Source organism: Pygoscelis adeliae, unplaced genomic scaffold (genome assembly GCF_000699105.1).
Source record: "Pygoscelis adeliae isolate BGI_AS28 unplaced genomic scaffold, ASM69910v1 Scaffold31, whole genome shotgun sequence".
Taxonomy (NCBI): domain Eukaryota; kingdom Metazoa; phylum Chordata; class Aves; order Sphenisciformes; family Spheniscidae; genus Pygoscelis; species Pygoscelis adeliae.
Window position 1 is genome coordinate 243320 of NW_008824233.1, and position 10327 is coordinate 253646.

At 41.2% G+C, this 10327-nt stretch overlaps 1 protein-coding gene across 1 annotated transcript in view; it reads right to left on the reverse strand.

Moving 5' to 3' along the window:
• ARSJ (arylsulfatase family, member J) overlaps positions 1-10327 on the reverse strand; it is a 45761-nt gene that overhangs the window by 1658 nt on the left and 33776 nt on the right. The window lies entirely within an intron of this gene.

A 10327-nucleotide genomic window follows, 5' to 3' on the forward strand; every position in this document is an offset into this window, starting at 1 on the left:
CAATACTGAACAAGAAACATGACACAGCAGCGTCACACACTTCTCTCCCTGCTGGCCTCATTTTTAATGTTTTAATTTCCTTGTAGCTGTGAGCAATGTCAAAGGATATCAGAGGCCATGTGCTGCCTGTGAACCACTATTTGGGCATTACTATTTTAAAGCTAGCAGTCAAACTCACGGACCTTTACGGTATCCCTTATGTATAATGCAAACCCTAGAAAGCAGAACGATTGCATTGTTTTTTTCTGAGCACGAACAAGTACTGCAGCACTGGCTCGGGACCGGCTCTCACGGCACGCGCAACACTGAAAAGCCCGACGGTCTGATTTCTGGTCATCCGTCACGCGATATACATATGGGCTATGACTTAGCAGAGATGTTACTAATACCGTAACAACTGAGTCAGTCGTCAGCACGCACACGACGGGGCCTGGCTCTGCTCTCTCCCGGAACACCGACAGTCCCATGCTCCGGCATTTATCTCCTGAGTAAGAGGCGTTAAGTACGCGCGGACAGCGAGTACCCTGGCCAAAACTCAAGGACGCATATGCAGTTACAGTGGAAGAGGTTCACGAGCGATCACTCAAAAGGAAGCGATAGTTTCATCACTGGATCTCTTATTCAGCAGTCATTTTCTGTCCTTGCCTAACTGTTGGATGAAATGTTTCCCTCCATGAACTGAGCTAGTCAAAACACCTATATATTCAGGAGCACAGATATTTTGAGGTGCTTTTTTTTCCTCCACAGAAAGCTTTCACATGTCCCCATTTAACAAGGATTATAGAAAATCACGTGGATAACTACAATTTTTACAATGCCTTACAATTTGCTAGTGGTAAACATATCTACAGCATATAAATATGCTGGACTTGAGCACGTAACAGCAGTATATTTAAAGGCTAGGATAATAAATTCTGCAGCGCAGTGCAGTCTATGTGGAAAGAATACATATGGCCTCCATATGATTAGAAAATGAATTCAGTGTGGGCAGTAGTAAGTATCAAAAATCAGGGACAAATCTGTTTATATCAGTCTGACACTAAAAAATAAAATGTAACAGCACACTGTAAACCAGAGACAGCTTCTCCCGGAGTGTGAGAATAGATTAAATTCTCAGTCATGAATAGAACAGCTAGGTCCGCCAATACTGTGAATCTTCCCCAAAACCACTTTTTTATTAATTTATGGTGGTAGGAGTTGGGACTTCCTGACACATTCTGCTGGTATTGCCAATCTGATTGGCTTCCTGAGCTATCTAGAAAATTAAAAACATTAGGCTCTGCCTGTCCATAAATAACGTAAAGTCTGCTTTTATATATGATGTCTTCCTGGCCAAGATCTTAGAAGGCACCACAGATGTCTTTAATGCCTGCCAATCTGTAATAATTGTGTAACGCCCATTTTATTCTTGAACTTATTTCCACAGAACCAGAAGCTCCAGTCTAACTAATTTATTGCAAAAGCGTTGGGTGTTGCTCTCCTCTGCTTTAAGCTAGCCCGCACTCGGTACGCTGCAGCGCCGCTGCTTTTCTTTGTCTCTCTGGCACTTTTTCAGAGCATTGTTTCTGTTAGCAGTTTGTGGATCTGGAGCCCTGCCACCCAATTGTCCCCAAACTCACAAGCTGGTGCTGACACAGGAGATAGTGCAGTAGTTAAAGCACGCTCGCAAAATTACGGGTTCCTGGGAGCTACGCTTTGCTTTCCTAAAAGAAATGTCATGCGCGCACAAATGCCCACACCTTTCCCATGATTCGAGTGTAATATCCTTCTCCTTTCAAAACAGGTAAACTACAACAAGGAAACCACGCTGACTAATGGCAGTGCCCCATACTTCAGTTCACTCCGTCTTCGAGAGTCCTCAGGGAACTCTGTTCACAAGACGTTTCACTCCCTTCCCCTTCTCTTTCCTCCGCCTTGTTAAACTCTTTCACTAACTTCCCCTTATTTGAGCCAACTGAAAAAGTCCTTGCCCCCACCCTGCTATTTTAGTAAACAGCTTGTGTTTTCTTAAACCTCGACAGCCTCCTGTATCTTGAGATCAAACCCCCATCCCAGCCGGACAGTTTCTCTCCTGATAAGCTAATTTTGCTGGAAGTCAGAATTTGCTCTGAAGCGATGTTGTTGTCGTAGAGATCCTTCCACCCCTCCCCTCGACACGGAAACCGAGCCTGGGGGGGAACGGGCAACAGAATTTGCAACACATTGCAAACCGGTTTGCCTCTTGACAAAGCCTACACAGAAAGTATGATATTCATACAAAGTTAATTCTCATAAAGAATTCATAAACAACAGGCAGATTCCCCAGCTAGGGTTTCAATTATATATCCAAGCATGAAATTCCTACACTGTTAATCTGACAAATACCAAACAAAAAAATATCAGTTATACATGTTCTTCTTAGGAAAATATCTGGCACACAGCAATGCATCTCATTTCAGCAGTCCCCTCAGTAAGTTATTCAATGTGCTGGCTACAATGCGCAGATGGCAGCCCTGCCTCAATTCTCTGCTGCTGTCTTTTTTCATGAGACTTTGGTGTGTTTCCCATATGTGTGTGTGTGTGTGTGTATGCTATTTATGGCAGAGCTAGGCTTCTGAATAGACGTATATGCACACATACAAACAGATACGCATTTGTATATTCATGTATGTAAGAAGTGGTCTGCAAAATAACCAATTTTAAGTAAATTATTTCAACTGTAGAAATGTTTTGAAGAAAGATCAACCTCTAATCATCAGAATATTCTTCGCTGTTACAAAAATGGTCAAGATCTGTTCACTTTTCCGTGCCACATGCCTTCCTAATTGATCCATTATGTGCCGATATTACTTTTTCAGTGAAAGTATTTTGTTTTCAAAGGACTTGCAGACCATTCATGGGAAAACAAAGTAATCTGAGCGAATGACGGCGATTATGTGGAGGTAAATGGCATTAATAGCAATAGGAAAAGTGTCTCAACATTACCGTTTTGAAACTGTATTTAGACAGTGCAAGAGCAGAAAAAACTGAACGAGGCAAAACATAAAGGAAATAAGAGGCAGATGCTGATTTGGGGGGAGTTCTCTAGAAGACAAACTCACGAGCTCACTAACTGCCATGAAATGTCTGTGAAATACATTCTATAGATTTCATCGCTTTCTACCGCAAGATTAGCTAATTCTTTAGAATAAATTGGTTTAATTTAATCCCAAATGCAGACAGCAAGTTATGATCATGAACAGTCTGGAATTCGTTATGATAATTACAACACTAGTAACCAGTTAAATATAAGCAAATGCTGACAGGCCACAGAATCTCATGTCACAGGTTTTTAGACTTCGACCTTTACGGACAGTATTTACGTAAAGGTAATAGACTGATAATATTCTCTATAAAGTATAGGGGTTCAAGACTTGTGAATACTTCATACGCATGTACTATGCTCTCTTTCTCCCTACCCCTCCAAGTTTCTAGATCATGGCTGTCTCTATTAGGTACCTGAAATTTGAAATGTGCAGAACAAGAACTAAGTAAAATCTATGTGACGTGTTCAGCTAATAATATGCGTATCGGAAATTAATTTATCCTCACTACATGGGGATGGCTCTTCTTTGCGCATTTTCTACTCTTATTTCTATTTTACTAGTGTGGAAGTTGTTCAGATGTTTACAGTAAAAGCACCGTGATAACTGCTCCGGCTAGGGCGGCTGTTTAATGCTAGTTGACTGTTGCACCGCTTTGTTTACTCATTTGTAGTGGAAACTTTAAAGCAACGGACTCCCAGTGGGAGTATCTTGATGACTTCATAGGTCCTTTGCTTCTGGGATGCTGAGAGAAACATTACAGAGGTTCTTCAAACAAACAAACAAACAAACAAATAAATCCTCCATCCTGAGTTTGAGCTCATGATACTGCTTTCCAACGCGATTTCCCTTCCTGTTTTAATCTAGAAAGACACAAAGCTAAGCCAGTGGCTTTTACGTTACTCCTACCTCCAGTCTCAAGGTGCAGAGGCCATGAAGTTGTTAAAGGTCAACTGTACATTCAAGTGCCAGAGTCTTCGTGGATGTAAATCACCACGGGGACACTAAAGTCAATTTGACCTGAGCTTGAGGAATGCATTAACATTTGGAGGCTTAATTTCCCCCTTCTGATGTCCTTAGTAAAGCTAAATTAGTTTCCCAGTTCTCATCTGGAGAGCAAACCAAGTAGAGAAGTGGATCAATGACAGTAATCTTCGCACATTTTCACTACTATTCCCCTGAAGCAGAGAGCAAGACTCAAGGTCTGTAGAGCAGAAGAGATTCTCCTGGCATGCCACGGTGCTTATGCAGTCTTAAACATATGTAGGCCAAACCAGTTCTCCTTAAAAAAGTTTCCCTAAGGAGTTTTCTACTCAGTATTTTCCCCCTTAACTTCAGGGTGGGTTCTGCACTGAGAAAGAAGCTGGGATGTTTCTAATTTTGTAATGTGCGCGTACAAAACTATTGATTTTAAGCTTTCATAATTTTAAAATACCGCATTAATTGTCTTCAGACTGAGATTCTTCTAAGGTCACTGAAGATTAACAAAGAAGCACAGTTTGAAGTTTCTAATTTCAGGAACTTTTGCTTGCACAGTTCTAGTTAGTACATGTGGAAAAGGTATTTTTATTACGCTTGCATAGCTCAGGATATGTCAAAAAATTTTTCTCAATTTTAAAAATAATAAACTCTAGCCTAGGATTTAGAAAAGAATATTTTAAATAAAAAAAAATAATTTGCCAGAAGGAGTTGCAAAGAGAGCGATAGCACTGAGGTATGCATGATTAAAGGGATCATTATTGATGATTAGCATTTCCTCGTTAAAAATAAGAAAATACAGCAAGCAGATACCAGTCTATGAAGTAGGCTTAGGGACTGCTAAAGAACGGTCTTTGACATCTTACCTGAAACTGTTTCTGTAACACAACAGCCAGAAATATAGCTATTCCAGACAAGTAAAGAATATAGAAATCGGTGACATTTTTTGCTTGGAGGTTCCCAGCCCTCAGAGGTCCAAGTTAGTGGGGAGAAAAAAACCCCAACATCCCACTTGCCGCCAGCAAATCATTAGAAGCAGGACTCAGTGACCAGTAAGAGAAAATAGATATTATAAAGACTTCTTTATAATGGACTAAGGCTTTAGCATGGAGTCCACAGACGCTAATCGTTTGAAAAAGCTGTTACTTTGGGCAGATATGTTTTCTCTTATTTTCCTCGAAGTTGTTTTGAGCTCTGCAAGATGCTTGCGAGGGAAGCAGAAGCTGTCCAGAAGCTCTTCTTCTGCTTTCAGCCCTCCAAACGGGCTGGTGAAGAGCATGGCAGAGAGACGCAAAGTTCCTGATTGGGCATGGACCAACATGAAAGAATCACACAGAAATGATTTTGCATCTGAAATATTTGCCATAAAAACTAAATGTTTGATGCTGAATCCGCTAAGGTTTTTAAAACTAAAATCAGAGAGCGAAGCTGGGAAAGGGGCAGGTTGATACAGGAGACACTGGGGCAGAGAGATAGGGCTAAGCTGATTTAAATGAGATGCAAATAAAGCTATCACAGCCTGACATGAATTGCTGCAAAGCAGTCAGTGAGTATCAAGTCATGGTCCTTTCAGACTGATGCCAACGAAAGCCATAGCCTGTAGCCACAGTGCTTCTTTCTCTTTTGTATTAAGTAAATTTACTGATAAGCAGAATGTTTTCTAAATTTTCATGTCTTTTTTATTTCCAGCCTTTTCCTGACTTAGAGACGGATGACAAGTCTTGCCTTTGCTAATTTCCCCTTATCATGCTTCCATGAGAGCAAAAGCAGGCAGTAGGCATCTCAGCATTTGTTACGGCAGCGTTTGAATATCTGTTCTAAACAAGACCAGGTTAGCTAAACTCCGTCAATCACATCTCTTCAGTATTGACGGTCTATGGCAACTTGTACTATTCCACGTGATACGTTTTCTAAATGCTAGCGTAGAAGTTTTGGTTTTCATGCAATACAGTCTTCTCAGAAACAATTTTAAGGAGCCTTGAGCCTATACTATGCAAGTTACAGTTGGTCTTTCAAAAAGAGCAGCTATGCAGCAGCGCGGGAGAAAGTGGTTTTTTCTGCTCTGAGTTCCGGATACTTGGTTCCAAAGTAAAGTTACAGCTAAGGCTTCAGTTCAACGTAGAGTTTAAATAAGAATGTGACTTCAGCCAGGTCGTTGGCTGGAACCGGACCAAAGTAAGCAATCAAAGCTTGTGCCATGAACGTGAGTGATGCTATAGGTATGGAAATAACTCTCAAGTCAGCCGTGCAGCATTTTGTCCCGGTTAAAATTCTGAATGACACTAAGGAGTGAAGGAAACGCCTCCTACATTAGAACATGATCTCCCACAAAACGTACCCTTTTGCTGAACAATATAAATTAAGGGTAGAAAGGATGTACTGGCTTATGCTGCCTGTTTTTCTACCTGCTTAAGATTGTGGGTAAGATATTCTGCGTATCTACAATATTGGCCCAGCGGTTTGAATTAGATATGAAATACTTTTCTTGATACGTGCAAGTGGTACTACAGCTAGGGAGTTACTTCTCTGAGGTGGCGGGCGCATGACTTAGAGAAGAAAATCTCCTTGTGGAAAAAAGAGGAGCAAAGATTTATTCCCAGAGTACGGAGGCAGTTCTTCACTGGGATTTGAGTTACGGCTGGAGGGTTCAAATGAGCTCTGCTGCAGCAAATGGCATGCAGAATCCCGTGCCACAGCCTGACCAACGCGGCTTAATGTTTTTTAGAAATTTGAGGGAGGCCAAGACCGTCCATTTCCTGAAGTAGGCATGACCCCCCTGGTCCCCATCATCCTGGTTCCCAGCTATTCAACTGACTGAACGCTGAATGCACGCCGGGATGAGACCCGGGTGCATGCCATTGCCTCGGGTTTCCTGCTTTCCTCGGGAAAGGAACAGAGGGGTACGGCCAGGGAAGCCCGAGTGAATCCCAACAGGCCCCTCAGAACATTTTCTCTGCTCGAGTCTTCCGTCAATGTTAAACATACGCCAGAAAAAACTCTATGAATCTAGCATTTAGCCATTTTTATCTTCTAGCTTATAACTTTCAGATTCGGGGGGGGGGGGTGTGTATGAATGTAGATGGATCAGAGAAGTAAATGCAACATTGAAGACTAAATGTGAACTCTAAACCCTCGCAGACTTCCACTGTGTCGGCCCACATAAAACAAAACTGAAGTTTCCACACGCAGACGTACACACATTCATTTCATCTTCAGCCGTATTCCTTGAATTTTTATGTGCTTATAAATCAGAGGAGAAAAATATCCACTTCTAAACCAAGTGTTTACATAAAAAGTCTCACTCAAATAATTTACTGTTTTATCGCTCTGGCAGTGCTACTGCAAACATTTCACTTGAAAGATTCTGAATCTTACCCTGCTTTCAAGTTTTTGGGTGGTGGTGGTGGGGTTTTTTTGTGTTTTTAAATCAGCTAAGGCTCTTCCACCAAATACAGGAAAAGAAAAAAAAAAAGTAGCGATTTATTCGCGGACTAATAATGTTACAGTTTTGTTCCAACTACCTTTTTCCAAGGACCTACAGGAGTTGAGGTATCCTTGTTTAACCAAATGCCATTTGGATTTTGATGCATTAACTCAACCTCAAAATCATTTGGAAATTCTGATCTCATGCAAGCCCTGACATTTGGTCGTTTGAATAACGTCCTTACACCAGTATATCGCTTATACCGCGAATGGAGTTTTATCATCCGGCACCTAGAAATGCCACCCCGAGTTACAGTGACAAAAATAAACATTTATCAACAGCAAAAACCAGAGGGACCTCCAGTGAACACCTCGTGGTGGTTCAGAAGCCCCGATACAGCGACGGACCCTGCTGCTCGAAAGCTGGAGAACCATGCCAGAAAATGTTGCTCTTTGTGGCTCTATATTCTGACCAATTTTGCATCTCAAGGACACGCACCAGCTCTACTCCTCTTTTCTCTTCCCAACTCTTGCTGATGCAACCGGCACCCCAGGAGCGAGGCAGAACTTGGTGAACAGCGGGGAAGAAACTGCTGTCTCTGGAGTTGCTGGTTTTAAAGGAAAAATAGCTGACTGTGGAACCAAGCTGGGAGAGAAAAGAAACGGAAACCTTTACCTGCGTTTCCTCGGGGTTACTCTCCCTGGTTGCAAGGGACGGTTAGGGAAAAATAAAAATCATTTAATGAAACTCAAGCAGAAGTTTCAACTTTAAGTCACCCCACAAATTAAGTTGTAATTAGTATTTTCATACGCTAATTCCTATTTTTTACAAAACATTATTAAACTGGCAGCGTATCTGCTACTATCCTTTCCTGTCATTGAGACAATTTATCTGCCTGAATGGGAGGACAAAAAGGATAAAGGAGAACGTGGGAGTCGGCAGCAGCTGGAATGCATATGTGTATATGCAGCTATTGTTTTCTTTGCGCCGAGTTCGCTGCAGCTGTGGAAACAGCACGACGTTTCCAACTTTATCACTGAATGTTATTCATTTAGGAAAAAGGGGCAAAAATGTGCGATTGCATAATCAGCGCTCTCGGTTTCACGTCTACATGTAAGTGACATGAAAAGAAAACCGTTTGCCTAAATACCTTGCATGCCAACCACAAATCCAGACCTTGCCACCAAATTCTGGGCTCTCAGCAAAAGTAGATCCCATCGGATGTTGCACCTAATCAACGTGTTACAAGGAAAAGAAATGCACTGCTGCGAGTTCAGGAGTGTACTGGAGCTACCCTGGCAAGAAGAGAAGCTCACATAAACAGACGATCCCTGCGTATTTCTCTGAAGTTAAGGCAAGCAAATGGCAAAGGAAAACCAATTCATTAGTCAGAGACGAATTTTTTAGTTCCGCTTCAGTCATTTTTACAGGAGGCAAAACAGAAGAAAATGAGATAAATGGAGTCTAAAAGCCATCAACTGGCATGCAGAAGAATTCCCCCCTCGGGCGCGTCAAAAACTGGTCTGCAGGCCCTGTTGCAAGCACTGCATGAGGCTGGAGCAAGACCAGCGTGTCAGAACAGGGACACTGCACATACCAGTTTGTCAAGGTTGTTCGCTGTGCTACAGCACGTTACCTCCTGAGCATTGAAAGTGTGTAAAAGTGGCCTTCATTTTAACCCGTGTGCTCACTGCTGTGCTGGAGCGAATACCATCTCAGATATTATTAATATCCAGGACTAGTCATTCTTATAGATAGGGTAGATGTCAACGTGTCTCATTGAAGCGTTTTGCCTAAAAGAATACATTAATTGGTAATAACATAAGCATTTTTACATGACCAGAAAAAAAAATAATTTGCCATGTACATGTATGAAATATTTTTCAGCTAAAAATCTCAAGGTTGAAACTCAAAATTCTGTGACAGTTTAGGGAAATTAGTTCACCTTCATATAAGAAGAATTTATTCAGTGAATGCACCTCAGGGATGTGAAAGATCATTATATGGTTGCCTTTCATCAGAAGACATCCTTCATAAAAATGACGTACTTGGTAGCAGTCCTTAAGGTAGCAGCCAAACAATTATTTTTTTACCTTACACTTTAATTAAAGTACCCATTTTGACCATTTATTACTATTTCTGAATTAATATTGTCGTTATGTATTATTCATATATCCAGTACTTCGAGTCTGTATCAATCTAAAGGCTGTAAAATGACCTTGAATTGACAGCAAGGATGTCCGAGGACAAAATGACAAGATGTAAAATACAGGTTAACAACTACCATATCATGGCTTGATATGATATCATTTGGGAGAGATAATTGCTTTATAATTTAAGAACATTATGACATTGAAAAAAATTGGGATTATTCAGAGCTTCAGAGACATCTCAAGTGTTTTAGGTACCTTCACACAACATCCAAACTTTGTGAAAGCTATAATTTTCTATTAACCATTGAACTACAGCAAACTACATAAACCTGTCATTTCTGAGCGTGACACTGGAGAATGTTATAGTTTCATCGCTTTACTGAGCTTAAGTATATCATAGGCCATTAAGTTTCTTTTGAAACCTTAGATTAGTCTTTAAGACTCTAATTTAAAATTAGGGATAAATTATTATGGAGAGTATGCTAATCAAGTGGTAATGGCCACAGTCTCTCTTTAGTATATATAATATTCCTATTATCCTGCTCTTTGATATGTGGTGAATGGAGTTCAATCCAGTTGGTGGCCGGTCACGAGCGGTGTTCCCCAGGACTCAGTATTGGGGCCAGTTCTGTTTAATATCTTTATCAATGATCTGGACGAGGGGATCGAGTGCACCCTCAGTAAGTTTGCAGACGACACCAAGTTGGGCG